The 15,958-nt window shown below is 39.1% G+C and overlaps 1 pseudogene; it reads right to left on the bottom strand.

Moving 5' to 3' along the window:
* Positions 1–5,806: 5,806 nt before the first annotated feature.
* Positions 5,807–7,662, bottom strand: LOC122748328 (annotated as a pseudogene).
* Positions 7,663–15,958: the final 8,296 nt, after the last annotated feature.

A 15,958-nucleotide genomic window follows, 5' to 3' on the forward strand; every position in this document is an offset into this window, starting at 1 on the left:
GTTTTGGTGGGTTTTTTTTTTTTTCTGGGCAATGGGGGTTAAGTGACTTGCCCAGGGTCACACAGCTAGTAAGTGTCAAGTGTCTGAGGCCGGATTTGAACTCAGGTACTCCTGAATTCAGGGCCGGTGCTTTACCACTGCGCTATCTAGCTGCCCCTGCCTTAGTTGTCTTAACTGTAGAATGGGGATAATAATACCTATCCTGCAACATGTGAGGATTAGATATGAGAGTATTGTAAAGCAGCACAATACCTGGCTGATAGTAGGCACTATATAAATACTTATCCCCATGTCATCCCAATTCAGCCTTGTCCAAAGGATTTCAGATGTTAACTGTGGCTCAGTAATTAGTACCTGGTAGATAAATGAATGAGTGAAAAAGCATTTATTAAGCACCACATGTACTTGTGCCAACCACTCTTCTGCCAGGCTAGGTTCTGGGAATATAAATACAAAAATTAAGTTCTCTGCCCTCTCAAGGAAATTATATTCTATTAAGAAGAAACAACTTAGAGAGGTGCTTACTGTCATATATATACCCACCTAACCAAGAGAGAACTAGGCTATCAGTGCCCCTTCACTATTTTTTTTCTTGAATTGGGAGCACCATACTATATTCTGTCAAATCATCAAATTATCCCTGGATGCTCTTTTTGTCAAATTTGGAGATTACCTGAAATTGAAACTTGGAAGGATGGCTAACACACTGACGTCTCTATTTAGAATTTTATTTTTCCAAATTACATGTAAAATACAAATTTTGACATCAATTAAAAAAAAAACAACAACTTTGTGTTCCAAATTATCTCTACCCCCCCTCCCCCCAAGAACTCAAGCAATTCAGTATAAGATACATGAGCAGTCATGCAAAACATTTCCACATTAGCCAGGTTGTAAAAGAAAACAGACAAAAACAAAACTTTAAAAAGATAAAAGGAACTAACAAAAAAAATTATGCTTGAATCTGTATTCAGATACCATCAGTTTTCTCTCTGTAGATGGACTGCATTTTTCATAAGACCTTCAGAGTTATCTTGGATCATTGCATTGATGAAAATAACCAAGGGATGACATCTCAAGATCCAGATCTTGACATGGTAAGGTAATGAACCAAACTTAACAAGTTAACACTTAATAACCATACTTATGGCAAAAATGATGATGTGAAAGTTTTGGGCTAAGCCCAGTTTCGAGAAATATCCCAAGAAAATTTGAGTACCAAATGAAGCAACAGTTCAGTGAAACTAAATTAGGAATACTCATTTTACATCTAGGAAGGTGGCCGAAAGCCTGCTGCTGTTCTGGTTAGGGTTATCTGAAGCTGGAGTTGTCTTGTAAAGATAGCTTAAAGTCTATGCTATATCCCTTCCTGGCCTTTTGGAGTACAGCAGGGCAGACCCAAGGAGCCAAGGCAGCAATATGAGATCTCTCCCCTGGAGACAAAGAGCATTCTCATATCTAGTTGGGTCTTTTCAGGACACAAGAAGAGGGATTGGACTGAGACCATCACATGCATTTGGACAACCAGAAGGCAGGTTTTAACTCCAGTTCCTTATCTCATGTTAGTGCTGCAGTAGAGGGTATGGAAAGAGACCTGGAACCAGCCACCCTATAGGAAACAGAACCTGGCACTTAGACTGAAGATATGAGTAAAGAAAAAAATAAGTCCTAATATAGAGAAGAAATACTATTAGTTAAATAGAATCCCTAGAGGTAAATTCAGGAGAGTAACTCCACAAGTAGAGCCTTATTTAATGCCTTGGTTACAGGGATTTCTAAAGGGGCTATAGGAAATGAAGCACTTTTTGTTTTGTTTTGTATCTTGGTTTTGGTGGGGCAATGAGGGTTAAGTGACTTGCCCAGGGTCACACAGCTAGTAAGTATTGTCTGAGGCCAAATTTGAACTCAGGTCTTCCTGATTCCAGGGCCTGTGCTCTATCCACTGCACCACCTAGCTGCTCCCATGAAACACTTTTTAAAAAGAAATTTAAGGGGCAGCTAGATGGCGCAGTGGATAGAGCACCGGCCCTGGAGTCAGGAGTACCTGAGTTCAAATCCAGCCTCAGACACTTAACACTTACTAGCTGTGTGACCCTGGGCAAGTCACTTAACCCCAATTGCCTCACTAAAAAAAAAAAAAAGAAAGAAATTTAGAGCACTAAGGGAAAAAATGGGAAACAGGACAAAAGAAAAAGAAAAGAAAGTTTATCCAAGTGATGGACTATCTAAAAAATAGGACAGGGAAATGAGACAAAAAGTTAAATAAAAGACTGAAAAATTAGAAGAAAAAGGGAGAAATCTGTTATCAAAACATCTAACAGAGGATGGGAAGAGATAATTTAAAAGTACTCTGCAAAATAAACACTATAGTTAAAACTGTCCAGAATCATTAGAACCCCAGGGCAAGGTGAAAATAGAATTTACCAACCAACCCTCAAAAGAAACCCAAATTTAAAACATTCAAGAATATCACAGCCAAAATCCAGGTTAACATCCAGGTTAAAGAAAAAACTTGTAAGAATCCGAAAAGCTCAAGTACCAGTCATAGAAGAATATGCTATAAAGGAAATTTGGGAACTCAATATTCTAAAAGGCTTACAAACAAGAATAACATCCTTCAAAACTTTAGTTATCCTATGATGGGGGGAAGGAAGGGGAAGAATGAATCTTTCTTACTCTAGAAGACTTACTTTCCTGATTAAAAGATCAGAAATGAATAAATCTTTGAAACAAACATCAGAGACAAGAGAAACCTAGAAAGGTAACTGCATATGAGTGATCTGAAAGATAGAAGTAATGTCATGGAACTACTTTTTACTAGGGGGGAGAAGAGAACTCAAGAATTCTTTTTTATTTATTTATTTTTTAATAGGGCAAAGAGGGTTAAGTGACTTGCCCAGGGTCACACAGCTAGTAAGTGTCAAGTGTCTGAGGTCAGATTTGAACTCAGGTCCTCCTGAATCCAGGGCCAGTGCATTATCCACTGGTGCCACCTAGCTGCCCGAGAATTCTTTAGAATACAGCTATCTTTGGGGCAGCTAGGTGGCTCAGTGGATAGAGCACTGGCCCTGGAGTCAGCAGTACCTGAGTTCAAATCCGGCCTCAGACACTTGACACTTACTAGCTGTGTGACCCTGGGCAAGTCACTTAACCCCAATTGCCTCACTAAAAAAAAAAAAAAAGAATACAGCTATCTTTAACACTCACTAAGAGTTGAAAAAAAAAGACAAATAGGACTTGTGTGATTTTGTTGATTTTTTAAAGAAAAAAGGGAGGTGAGGAAAGAATTATTAGGGAATAAAGAGGAAGATGGAAGAATTTACTATTCATAATTGGGATATGCCAAAAGCAATATACAGACATGGAGGTAGAACCTCTTCTCAGAATCAGACCAAAATGGTACAAGCACACAAGAGTTTGGTGTACATTTAACAGAGAAATAGGCCGCATCAGGGGAAGAGTCTAAAAGAGGGTAAAGTTGGAAATAGTCATGGGAAACCATTAACACAAATTTCAACAATGGAGGTAAGATTAAAAAAAAGTATTAGCCCTTCTGGGTTGAGGGAAGAGGAAAGAAAAGTTGGATAAAACCACTAATTGCAGAGGACTAGTGTAGATCTCCCACCCACCCCACCCTTTTTTTGTAAAGGGGTCAGAGGACACAAAAAGATGATGGAGTGATGAACATAGTTGTGAATTGGATGAACTTGCTTATAAAATGAGGGTAGAAATCAGACAGTGTGAGACTTGCTAGAATTAGAAATCTAACAAGTTGTTTACAAGAAATATTTAAAACTATTCACACAAGTTAAAGTGAGGTAGAGCAGAATTTGATGTGTCTGATGAATCTAAAAAAGAGTAGCCTTTATGATCTCAGTCTAAAAAATGCAAAGCAAACGTGGTTGTAAGAGATAAGGAGGGGACATCTAGGTGGCGCAGTGGATAGAGCACGGGCCCTGGAATCAGGAGGACCTGAGTTCAAATTTGGCCTCAGACACTTAACACTTACTAGCTGTATGACTCTGGGCAAGTCACTTAACACCCAACAAAAAACAAAAAAAGAGAGATAAGGAAACTTTTACACTTAGAGGCATGATAGATAATGAAGTCATAGAGATAGGGAGTAGATCTATAATTTCATTGTTAAAGAAAACTCCAAAATACTCATTCAGGTTAAGAACTCTGCAAATTAGAGAACTGTTTACAGCTCGAGGAAGTTAAATGATTTGCTTAGCTAGTATGTCACAAGGCAAGACTTGAAGGCAGATCATCCTGGCTTTGAGGACAACTTTCTATCCACTATACAGTGCTGTATGATGAAATGTCATAAATGTACCAAGTAGTAAGAATAAGCAAATTGAATCAGAGAAATAGACAGCAATACTATGATAGTGTGGGACCTCATTGTTCACCTTTCAGTTATGGACCTTAATACTATTTTACGGGGGCAGCTAGGTGGCGCAGTGCATAGAACACCGGCCCTGGAGTCACGAGGACCTGAGTTCAAATCCAGCCTCAGACACTTAACACTTACTAGCTGTGTGACCTTGGGCAAGTCACTTAACCCCAGTTGCCTTACCAAAAAACAAACAAATAAAAATACTATTTTACAAAAGTTAGATATGATAGGTCTCTGGTGATTACTGAATAAGACTGGGGAAAAGTCTTGACTTTCTCATATTTTTTTGCATGACACCATTACAAAAATTGATTATGTGTTAGGGCATGAAGAACTCCTCAATGGAAAAAGATAGAAATAGTAAACATTCTTACCATGGCACAAAAGTTATCATCAATAAAGGGCCTCTGGAGGCAGCTAGGTGGCGCAGTGGATAGAACACCGGCCCTGGAGTCAGGAGGACCTGAGTTCAAATCTGGCCTCAGACACTTAACACTTACTAGCTGTGTGACCCTAGGCAAGTCACTTAACCCCAATTGCCTCACTAAAAATAAAAAAAAAATAAAGGGCCTCTGAAAAAAAATTCTATTAAATGGGCTAAATAAAATATGGCATCTGGGTAATGCAGTTGATAGAGCACTTGAGGATCTGGATTCAGGAAGGCCTGAGTTCAAATACAGACACTAAGCAAGTCACTTTACCTCTACTTGCTTCAATTTCCTCATCTGTGATATGGAGCCCTCAGGGCTGTATGTATGTAGAGACTAACATGCATAGAATGGAAAAAAAAAAACCCAAAACAGTAAAATCCTTTCCAGTTAGATCAGGCAAGCCTTTGCCACATGTAGGCCTTGAAACAAAAGATAGTATTCTCAAGGAATTTAGCCACCAAAGAGAGGGGAGATGTAGGAAATGGCTAATGGGTATGGTTAGATAAAGTGAATAGTTTTGTTTTGCTTTATTTTTTTGGATAGGGGAGAAATGGGCTTGTCTGGAGGTAGTAGGAAAGCAATCAGTAGGAACATTAGTGGGAGAGTAGGAATGGTAGAATGGACAGTCTATCAGAGAAGATGGGAATGGAATTATTTATGCATGTGGAGGGTATGTCTTGGCAGGAAAAGGGTCCACTTCATGAAGGAAGAGATAGTGATAGAAGACATCTTAGTGATGTGAGAAAAGAAGGGGAGAAGAGGGTTCTGAGGAGGAGGGGGGATTAAACTTTATATCCACCTTTATGCATGATTACGTGTGTGTGTGTGTGTGTGTGTGTGTATGTGTGTATAAATGAGCTGGAGAAGGAAATGGCAAACCACTCCAATATCTTTGCAAAGAAAACCCTAAAAGTGTTCATGAAGTTGGACACAACTGAAAATGACTCAAAAACAACTACACATAGATGGATATATATGTACACACATGTGTATACGTATATAAACTTGCATATATAATACAGATATATACAAACATAGCTGTACATGTGTATGTGTGTTAGAAGTGACCAATTGAGTTCACCAAATTAATTCTTATCCTGAGGTATGGGGTTAATATTCACTATGCATAAACAAAACCACTTTATATCTACAGCTAAATATACAAGGCAATTGCACATACAAAAGATTTACATTTAAAATCATAAAAAATAAAAAAGGTATTTCATAATCTATAATTGATCATAACTTGCAATTCTTTGTGAATAAACCTAGGACCACGATGAAAACTGTACGGTACAGGTTCTATTGAACTTTCAACCAGAGTCTCTTGCTCTCTATAAGTTCAGCGTTTCTGCAGGATTGTTGAGGGATAAGTCATGGTACTTTGCTTTCTTATATTTTTCTCATATAGATTATTGTGTATGCTGTGCTGCTTTGAGGTATGTCTAGTAGAGATCCATAAAACATGGCTTAAGACTTTCCAGAGTACATCCTGTTTTTTGGATTCATGATTCAGATCAATTTTTCCCAGTGATTGCATAGAGTGTCATGACAGCTCACCCAGTAACTGATGGTAAATATTTCAGATATGTGTCCACATCAATTAAACTTAACCCTTTAGATTTGCTTGCTTGGGGGCAGCTAGGTGGCACAGTAGATAAAGCACCAGCCCTGGATTCAGGAGTACCTGAGTTCAAATCCAGCCTCAGACACTTAACACTTATTAGCCGTGTGACCCTGGGCAAGTCACTTAATGCTCTTTGCCCTACAAAAAAAAAATTTTTTTTTTGCTTGCTGCTGATGCAAAACATACCATGTGAGAAACTGGTTGACTGTTGGTGCTGTGAGGTCAAAAGCAAGCACTTTCAAGATCAGGTGCTCCATTCTCAAGACATACTTTTTAGTATGTATCATCTATGATGTACACAAACTTGACCACTTCTGGTAGATGGATTTTTTTCAAACTTTGAGGCTAGGAACATGGCAACAGTCCAATCTGTTGAAGTTTTCCCCACAGTACTAGCATTGAGGAGAGGAATCTATTGATAAAGTAAGGCAGCTAGGTGGTCCAGTGGATAGAACACCAGACCTAGAGTCAGAAACACCTGAGTTCAGATCCAGTCTCAAATACTTACTATCTGTGTGACCCTGGGCAAGTCACTGAAACCTGTTTGCCTCAATTCTTTTGTAAGATAAGCTGGAAAAGGAAATAGAAAACACCTCATATCTTTGCCAGGAAAACCCCAAAAGGGGTCATGAAGAGTTGGACACAACTGAAAACTACTAAACAATACAAAAAGTTCACAGCCAAGTGTAGAGTCTCATTCTTGAGCTTCTATTCTTTCCCTACCTCTACTGGCTAGTCCACCAAGAGAGCCCTCATGCTGTTGGTTATGTCTGGTTGCTTCTTCATGTAGCCTACTTTTTAGGCTTACATTTAACTTCTGTTTCCCTAAGGTACAATATCTTCATAGTAGTCAGGGACTTCATTGACATTTGGTGGCTTTTCTTCTGGTTCCAGGACCATGGTCATGTTTATAGTAAGGGGGGGCTTCAAAATGTCATCCGTTGGATAAGAAGAGGACACCAAAGATTTTCTTGTTCATGGTAGCAAAACACCTGACAGGAAATCCAGCACATCATCCTCAGGCTCCACCTTTTTAGGGACAGGAAGTTCCTTCCATTCTCCCGCCCTGGTTCATTCCCATGAATTGTGAAAGCAGCCTGCTCATTGGTGGGATTGCGGGATGGGCCAATATCCTGCTCATCATTGACAGGAATATCATTAAGAGGAGCAACCACATGGCAGTTGGGGGGCTTTCCCAGCACCATGACTAGCTATGGCTTGTGATCAGGCCAGGCTGATGTTGGCCCACAGAATGCTCAGCACGTGCGTGTGCGCTCGCTCACACACACACACACACACACACACACACACACACACGAGCACCCTGGGGGCCCTGGAAAGTTGGGATCCTGGCAATGACTATTATTCAAACTAAAAATCTGGCAAAGGGATGACAACATCATGAGAAAACTAATGGTGTGAGACACAATTAGGTGGAATAAAGCCATATACATGGAGCACTTCAGTGATATGAGACACTATGCAGAATGAATAAAAATGAAGGATGATAAATTTCTTTTGCTATTTTAGGAGGCTATAATTTTGTTCTCTTTTAGTCAGCAAGTGACTTTCTTTTAGAGGAACATTATAAGTAATGCTCTTGTTATGTCATCAATATTTATTTTATATACATATATAGATTCCAAGTTTATGTTATTTATCATGTATTATTCCTAATATTCAGAAGGGAGTTTTTGACTGGGGGGGAGGGAGTGAGGCAATTGGGCTTATTTGTCTGGGGTCACATAGCTAGTAAGTGTCAAGTGTCTAAGGCCGGATTTGAACTCAGTTACTTCTGACTCTAAGACCGGTTCTCTGTCCACTGCACCACCTAGCTGCCCCGGGAGTTTCTGATTGGAATCATGGTAAGTTGTTGGTTGTGTATATGTTTTTAAAATATTAGTTGAATAACTGACATTTATTTATCTTTTAATATTTTGGTGGAGCAATGAGGGTTAAGTGACTTGCCCAAGGTCACACTTCTAGTAAATATCAAGTGTCTGAGTCTGGATTTGAACTCAGGTCCTTCTGAATCCAGGGCCGGTGCTCTATTCACTGCTCCACCTAGCTGCCCCAATAACTGACACTGATATACCAACTAAATTTTACAGAGTGCTTTCCAAACATGATCTACTTTGACTCTCACAATTCCCCTGTGAAGCAAGTTTTTATAGGCAGTATTATCCCCATTTAAAAGATGAGAAAGGTGAGACTCCAATACAGTTGGATCAAAAGTCAAAGTCTAGGATTCTGGACCCAATATTTTGTTGTACTTCTAGAAACAGCATTCTGCAAAGGGCTCTGGAGAGCTTATGTGTTGAAGCCATAGAGAACTCTAGGAAAATAGGCTTGTATATTTTGTGTAGTTGTTGATAATCCATTATTTTATCTTTCTCTGAATAGATCCGAGGTTTCAACAGAGCTTGCTATGCCTCAGCATTTTTCCTTCCCCCCCCCCCCTTATTTTGGTTAACACCTCTATAGATTCATTGTTTCCTTTTTTGCTTCCCAGTACTGAATCTTCCATCATTTGATTCTCTTTTTTTCTTAATAGTATTTTTTCAGGTACATGTAAAGATAGTTTTCTTTTTTTTTTTTTGCGGGGCAATGGGGGTTAAGTGACTTGCCCAGGGTCACATAGCTAGTAAATGTCAAGTGTCTGAGGCCAGATTTGAACTCAGGTACTCCTGAATCCAGGGCCGGCGCTTTATCCACTGCGCCACCTAGCCGCCCCCAAAGATAGTTTTCAACATTCATTTTTGTAAGATTTTTAGTTCCAAATTTTCTCCCTCCCTCCCTTCCATCCTCCTTTCCCAAGACATCAAGCAATCTGATATGTTATGTATGTACACTAATGTTAAACATATTTCCACACTAGTTATGTTGGGTTTTTTTGTTTGTGTTTTTTTTTTTTTTTTGGTGGGGCAATGGGGGTTAAGTGACTTGCCCAGGGTCACACAGCTAGTAAGTGTCAAGTGTCTGAGGCTGGATTTGAACTCAGGTACTCCTGAATCCAGGGCTGGTGCTTTATCCACTGTGCTACCTAGCTGCCCCCAGTCATGTTGTTAAAGAAGGATCAGAACACAAGGGAAAAACCATGAGAAAGAAAAAAAAAAGTGAAAATAGTATGGTTTCATCCATATTCAGACCCCATAGTTCTTTTTCTGGATGTAGAGAGCATTTTCCATCATGAGTTTTTTGGAATTGTCTTAGATCACTGTATTACTGAGAAGAGCTAAGTCTATCACAGTTGAACATTACACAATATTGTTGTTACTGTATAGAATGCTCTTCTGTTTCTGCTTATTTCACTCAGCATCAGTTCGTATAAGTCCAGGTTTTTCAGAAATTTGCCTGCTGATCATTTCTTTTTTCTTTTCTTTTCTATTTTTTGCAGGGCAATGAGGGTTAAATGACTTGCCCAGTGTCACACAGCTAGTAAGTGTCAAGTGTCTGAGGCCGGATTTGAACTTAGGTCCTCCTGAATCCAGGGCCAGTGCTCTATCCACTGCACCACCTAGCTGCCCCCTGATCATTTCTTATATACAGCACAATAGTATTCCATTCCATTCATATACCACAGCTTGTTCAGCCATTCCCCAGTTGATGGACATCCTTTCAATTTCCAATTCTTTGTCACCACAAAGAGCTGCTATAAATATTTTGTACATGTGGGTCCTTTTCCCATTTTTATGATCTCTTTGGGATACAGATCTAGTAGTGGTATTGCTGGGTCAAAAGGTATGCATAGTTTTATGGTCCTTTGGGCATAGTTCCAAATTGTTTTCAAGAATAGTTAGATCAGTTCACAACTCCACCAACAATGCATTAGTGTTCCAGTTTTCCCTCATCTTCTTCAACATTCATTGTTTTCCTTTTTTGTCATATTAGGTAATCTGATAGATGTGAGGTGGTACCTCAGAATTGTTTTAATTTGCATTTCTCTGATCAATAGTATTTGAAAACATTTTTTTCATATGACTATAGATAGCTTGAATTTCTTCATCTGAAACCTACCTTTTCATATGTGACCTTTTCTCAATTGAGAAACCATCATTTGATTCTGCTGCTCCCATCCCTTGATTCTATTTCTCTAATATTACAGTTCTGCTTTGTTCCATTGTTTTGAAAGATTCTTTTTGTTTACACCCTCTTAGAACTAATGCAATGAGTTTCTCCCATAAAGCTATATACATCAATAAAATAGAGTTGGCGGAATATTCTTGGCCATTTTTTCCAACAAAAGGTTAAATGATTTGCCTACATAGTAAGCATCAGAAGTAGGATTCAGTCTTCCTTTTAAAAATCTTTTTTTATTATGAACTTGACAATCACAAGTATTTCAATATACAAAGAATAAAAGTTTGTATATGAAAGTATCAATGTTATATAACATATTGATTAAAAGCTATACTAATTTAAGGCAATGTGTCTCCTTCAAAACTTTTGTTTTCTTGTTGTAGAGGAATTTTTTTTGTCTCAATATGTGCATCCTGTCTTTAAGATCCATATGTTTTGCTTGCATAGATATTATTTTCTTTTAATGTTCTTGTTTTTGCTCCTCTTCTAGATTGTCTTTTACTTCTATGTATTTGCATTATTCCCAAGCCATTATTTTCTCTTGCTTCTTTGGGGAGGCTTGCCATGGCAGATTATTTTTCTATTCTGCTCATTATTTTTATTGTGTAGGACATACATTCTGCTCTAAAAATTCTCTTCTCTTTTAAACCGCTCAGAACAGTGTTTTGTGGTTCCATGTTTTCCTCAACTTCCACAGGGTCCTCTGTCTCATCAAGTAATAGATCATTTTCCTTTGTTTTGCTGTATTTATTCATAGATGTCTGAATTTGTTTTCTAGGCCATATTTCCTTTTTTTGTTACTGTTTTTACTGTTGATTTATGTTTATATTCAAGGTCTCAGTGATTTCTTCTTCCTGAATTCTTTGGTACTTTCAGCCTCTCTACCCCCATTATTTTCTTTATTGCTAACTTCTGACTATCTCCACTTTGTGGTTTTCTTGGGGGCTGGATCTCAAAGAGTGTCAGCCTCCTTCCACATTAGGCAATTCACATTTCACCAAGCTGGGTCTCTGCCCCAATTGAGTTTTGTGTTGTCAGAATCGGCCCTAGGTGAATATTGTGCTCTTCCTTCAGGGTTCACTGAATGTTGCATAGCTTCCCACATGCACAGTGTCCTTCCTGGCGACCTGACCCACTGCTCCTTTTCTTTAGTTCTTTGGACTGGCACCAGCACTTCAGAGCCTGCTTTCTCTAGCATTGACAGTTCAGAGCTTTCCAGTACCAGTGCTTCTACACTGCAGTGCCCAGCAGGCTTTTGCTTCTTCTTTTTTGTTTTGGGGGTTTTGGGGTTTTTTTTGTGGGGGTGAGGCAGTTGGGGTTAAGTGACTTGCCCAGGGTCACACAGCTAGGAAGTGTTAAGTGTCAGGTTGGATTTGAACTCAGGTCCCCCTGAATCCAGGGCCGGTGCTTTATCCACTGCGCCACCTAGCTGCCCCCCGGGCTTTTGCTTCTAAAGAACTGTGGCCAAACTGGCTGCTGAGGCCCAAGAAAACTTCCACAGGCTAGGGCTGGGATATCTATAGCACTAGAAAGAGGGAAGGGAAACAAGGTATAGGGGTAAATTTTGATGGAAGCCTGTATAGAATTCCTTGGACCTGTTTGTGCAGCTTTGTTGTTGATAGAGTGTAAAATGGGGGATGGGTGCTGAGGTCAGTGAGTGTCAGTTACTAGGACTGGGATTTTTTTTGGTGAGGCAATTGGGCTTAAGTGACTTGTCCAGGGTCACACAGCTAGTAAGTGTTAAGCATCTGAAGCCGGATTTGAACTCAGGTCCTCCTGACTCCAGGGCTGGTGCTCTATCCACTTCTCCACCTAGCTGCCTCAGACTGTTTTTGTTTTAACCATGCTTTAGATTTTTGGTGTCCCAGACAATGGAAACAGGTGCAGTTGCTTTGTCTTTGGCACATAATTTCTGTTTTAGGGAGGTCTAAGAAGTGGGTATTGGAGAAAATGTCTAGTCTGTAATCTTGTTGCTCATGTGACACAGAAGTCCTCAACAAGTCTTTTGAAGTAATTACTGGTTATGCTGATACAGTTCTGAAGTCTCTCAAACTTAGGTTCCTTTATGTTACTGGTGTAATCGTGGATATTGTTCTGGTTCTGCTCATTTCACTCTGCATCATTTGACATAAAATTTCTCAAGTTTCTCTGTATACTTTCTCCTTTTTTGTGTGGCACATATTCCATTACATTTATATAGAATTTATTCAGCTCTTTCCCACTTTAGGGGCACCATTTTGATTACACTTTGTTATTACAAGCAAGTGCTCCTATAAACATTTTTGTACCTGTGAGTGTTTTCCCTGTCTTTGAACTTTTTGGAGTATGCCTGATAATGGCATCACTGGATCAAAGCATTTGTACCATTTTATAACTTTTTTTTTTTTTTTTTTGGTGAGGCAATTGGGGTTAGTGACTTGCCTAGGGTCACACAGCTAGTAAGTGTCAAGTGTCTGAGGCCTGATTTAAACTCAGGTCCTCCTGACTCCAGGGCCAGTGCTCTATCCACTGCACCACCTAGCTGCCCCCATTTCATAACTTTTTGAGTATAGTTCCTACCTACTCTCAAAAATGGTCAGACTTCTTTACTACTCCACCAACAGTACTGTAGTGTGCCTCTCCTTCCAGCACTCCTACAATTGCCATATAATGTAGAATCTAAGAATGGTTTTGACTTGCATTTCTCTTATTTACTGATTTGGAGCATTTTCTTTTTCTACTTGGCTGTTGATCAACTTCCATTTCTTTATTTGAAACTTTTCTTTAACTAATTGACTATCAGGAAATGGTTGGTGTTCTTTTATGAAACTGCATCAATTCTTAGATAATAAACCTTATCAGAAATATTTGCTGTGAAAATTTTACCAGTTAACTGCTTAGTAATTCTAATTACCTTATTTTTTCTCATACAAAACTTTTTCAATTTTATTACATATAAACGAAGTTTCCCATTTTCTGGGATAATCTCTATCCTTTTAATTAATTTTTCTACTAGCCATAGTTATGAAAGGCATTTCCTTACCTTCTGATTTTGGGGGTGGGGTGGGGTAGGACAATGAGGATTAAGTGACTTGCCCAGGGTCACACAGCTAGTAAATGTTAAGTGTCTGAGGTCAGATTTGAATTCAGGTCCCCCTGAATCTAGGGCCAGTGTTTTATCTACTGCACCACCTAGCTATCCCACCTTCTGATTTTTAATGACATTTTATATTTAAATGATGTATCCATTTAGAACTTGTGACACGGTGCAAGATATTGCTCTAAACCTAACTTTTCACAGACAGTTTTTGTTTTCCTAAGGTTTTTTTGTTTGTTTTTTCAAATAAAGAATTCTTAACCTAGTAGTCGATGTCCTCATGTTTATCACATTAAGTTGCCATGTTCAATTATTTAGGGTGCTTGATTGCCTAATCTTTTCCACTTATCTACTTTTCTTTTTTTTTAACCAGTAAAAAATAGTTGTCATGAATATTAATTTAGTCAGTCAAAAGGGATGTAGGCACTGTGGTAAGTAGTGGGGATAAAAAAGCAAAAATAGTTCCTGCCTTCACAGAGTTTACATTATAATGGAGGAGATGGCATGTAAATAACTAAGAACATAAAAGATATACACAGGGGACAGCTAGGTGGTGCAGTGGATAAAGTACCAGCCATGGATTTAGGAGGACCTGAGTTCAAATCCGCCTCAGACCCTTAGCTGTGTGACCCGGGGCAAGTCACTTAACCCTTATTGCCCCTCCCCCCAAAAGATATATACAGAGTAGATTGAAGGTAATCTTAGATGGGAAGGCACTAGCAGCTGGGCCAACTAAGAAAGACTTCCTGCAGGTGATAAATTATTTGAGCCAAGTCAATGGGAGCCAGATATCTAAGACATGGAGGTAAGTAGGGAAGAGTTCTAAGCATGGAGGCCAATCACTGTAATGGTGTGGCATTGGGAGATAGAGTGTCATATCTGAGGAAAAGCATGTAGGTCAGTGTAGTTGGATCATTTAGCATGTGAAGGGAAGTAAAATATAAGAAGACTGGGAAGATAGAAGGGGACTCTTTAGAAAGAACTTTAAATGTCAGAGGGATTGATATTTGATCCTGGAGGTAATAAGGTGCCATTTTAGTTTATTAAGTAGGGGCATGGCATGGTCAGATATATGCTTTGTAAACATCATTTTAGCAGCTAAGGTAGAGTATAGATCAGAATAGAGACTTGATGTACAGAGATTAATTGGAATGCTATTGCAATAATCCAAGAAAGAAGGGAAATTTAGCCATGGATTGGATGTATGGAGTGAGAATGAGGAGATGAGGATAACACCAAGATTGTGAACATGAATGACTGGAAAGATGGTGGTGCTTTCAATAGTAATGGTAGGGAGAGTTTGGTTAAAAGATGAGTTGTTCTGGACACCGTCAGTTTGAGATGCTTATGAGAAAGCCATTTGGCATATCCAAAGGCAGTTGGTGATATGGAATTATGTACATGAGAGTGACTAGGGTTATATATACCAATGTGGGAATCACATGCATAGATATATATAACTGAATCCATGGGAGCTGATGGGATCACAAAGATACTACAGGGGGAAAAAGGGAAGAAGGCCCAGGATGGAGCCCTGGGAAACTTAATTATTAGTTTGCATAATGTCGATGGAGAATCAGCAAAGGAGTCTGAAGTTAGACAAATGGGAGAACCAAGATAGAGCATCACAAAAACCCAGGGAGGAGAGAGTATCTAAGGGAAGTAGATGATAAAAATTGTCAAATGCTGCAGATAGGTCAAGAAGGTAAAAGAGTGAGCAAAAATCATTAGAGATCACTCGACAGAGCAGTGTCACTCGAATGATAACAGTTGAAAGCCAGATTATAAAGAGTTTGGAAGTAAGACGAGAAGGAAGTGAAGGCAGTGAGTTTAGGTGGCTTATTAAGCAGTAGACTGCAAAAGGGAGAATATAGGCTAGTGGGAATTATAGGATCAAGTAAAAGATTAAGGATGGGGGAGACTGAGTATGTTTGTAGGAAACAGAGAAAGCCAATAGATAAAGAGAGTGAAGATAAATGAGTAGGAATGACTGTAGGAATAATCTGTTGGAGATGGGAGCAGCTTGAATAAAGGATGTGTGTAGAGGCACTGGCCTTAGCAAGAAGGGCCTCCTCAATGTTAGGCCCCATCCAGACTTTTTCCCCTTTGATCCCCTTGAGATTCTTGGCCCTTATTTCCATTTGATAAATTGGTATTTTGTCTAGTTGTAGAAAGCAATTCCTTGGTAGTTTGTTATACCTCCAAAGCTGTAAATGAATTTAGGTAGTTTTTGTTATTTTTATTATATTGGTATAGTTCAATCATGAATAATCATTTTCCCAATAATTTGTCTATTTCTTTTTTTTTTGTGGGGCAGTGAGGGTTAAGTGACTTGCCCAGGGTCA

This window comes from Dromiciops gliroides, chromosome 3 (genome assembly GCF_019393635.1).
Source record: "Dromiciops gliroides isolate mDroGli1 chromosome 3, mDroGli1.pri, whole genome shotgun sequence".
In the NCBI taxonomy this organism is placed as follows: Eukaryota; Metazoa; Chordata; class Mammalia; order Microbiotheria; family Microbiotheriidae; genus Dromiciops; species Dromiciops gliroides.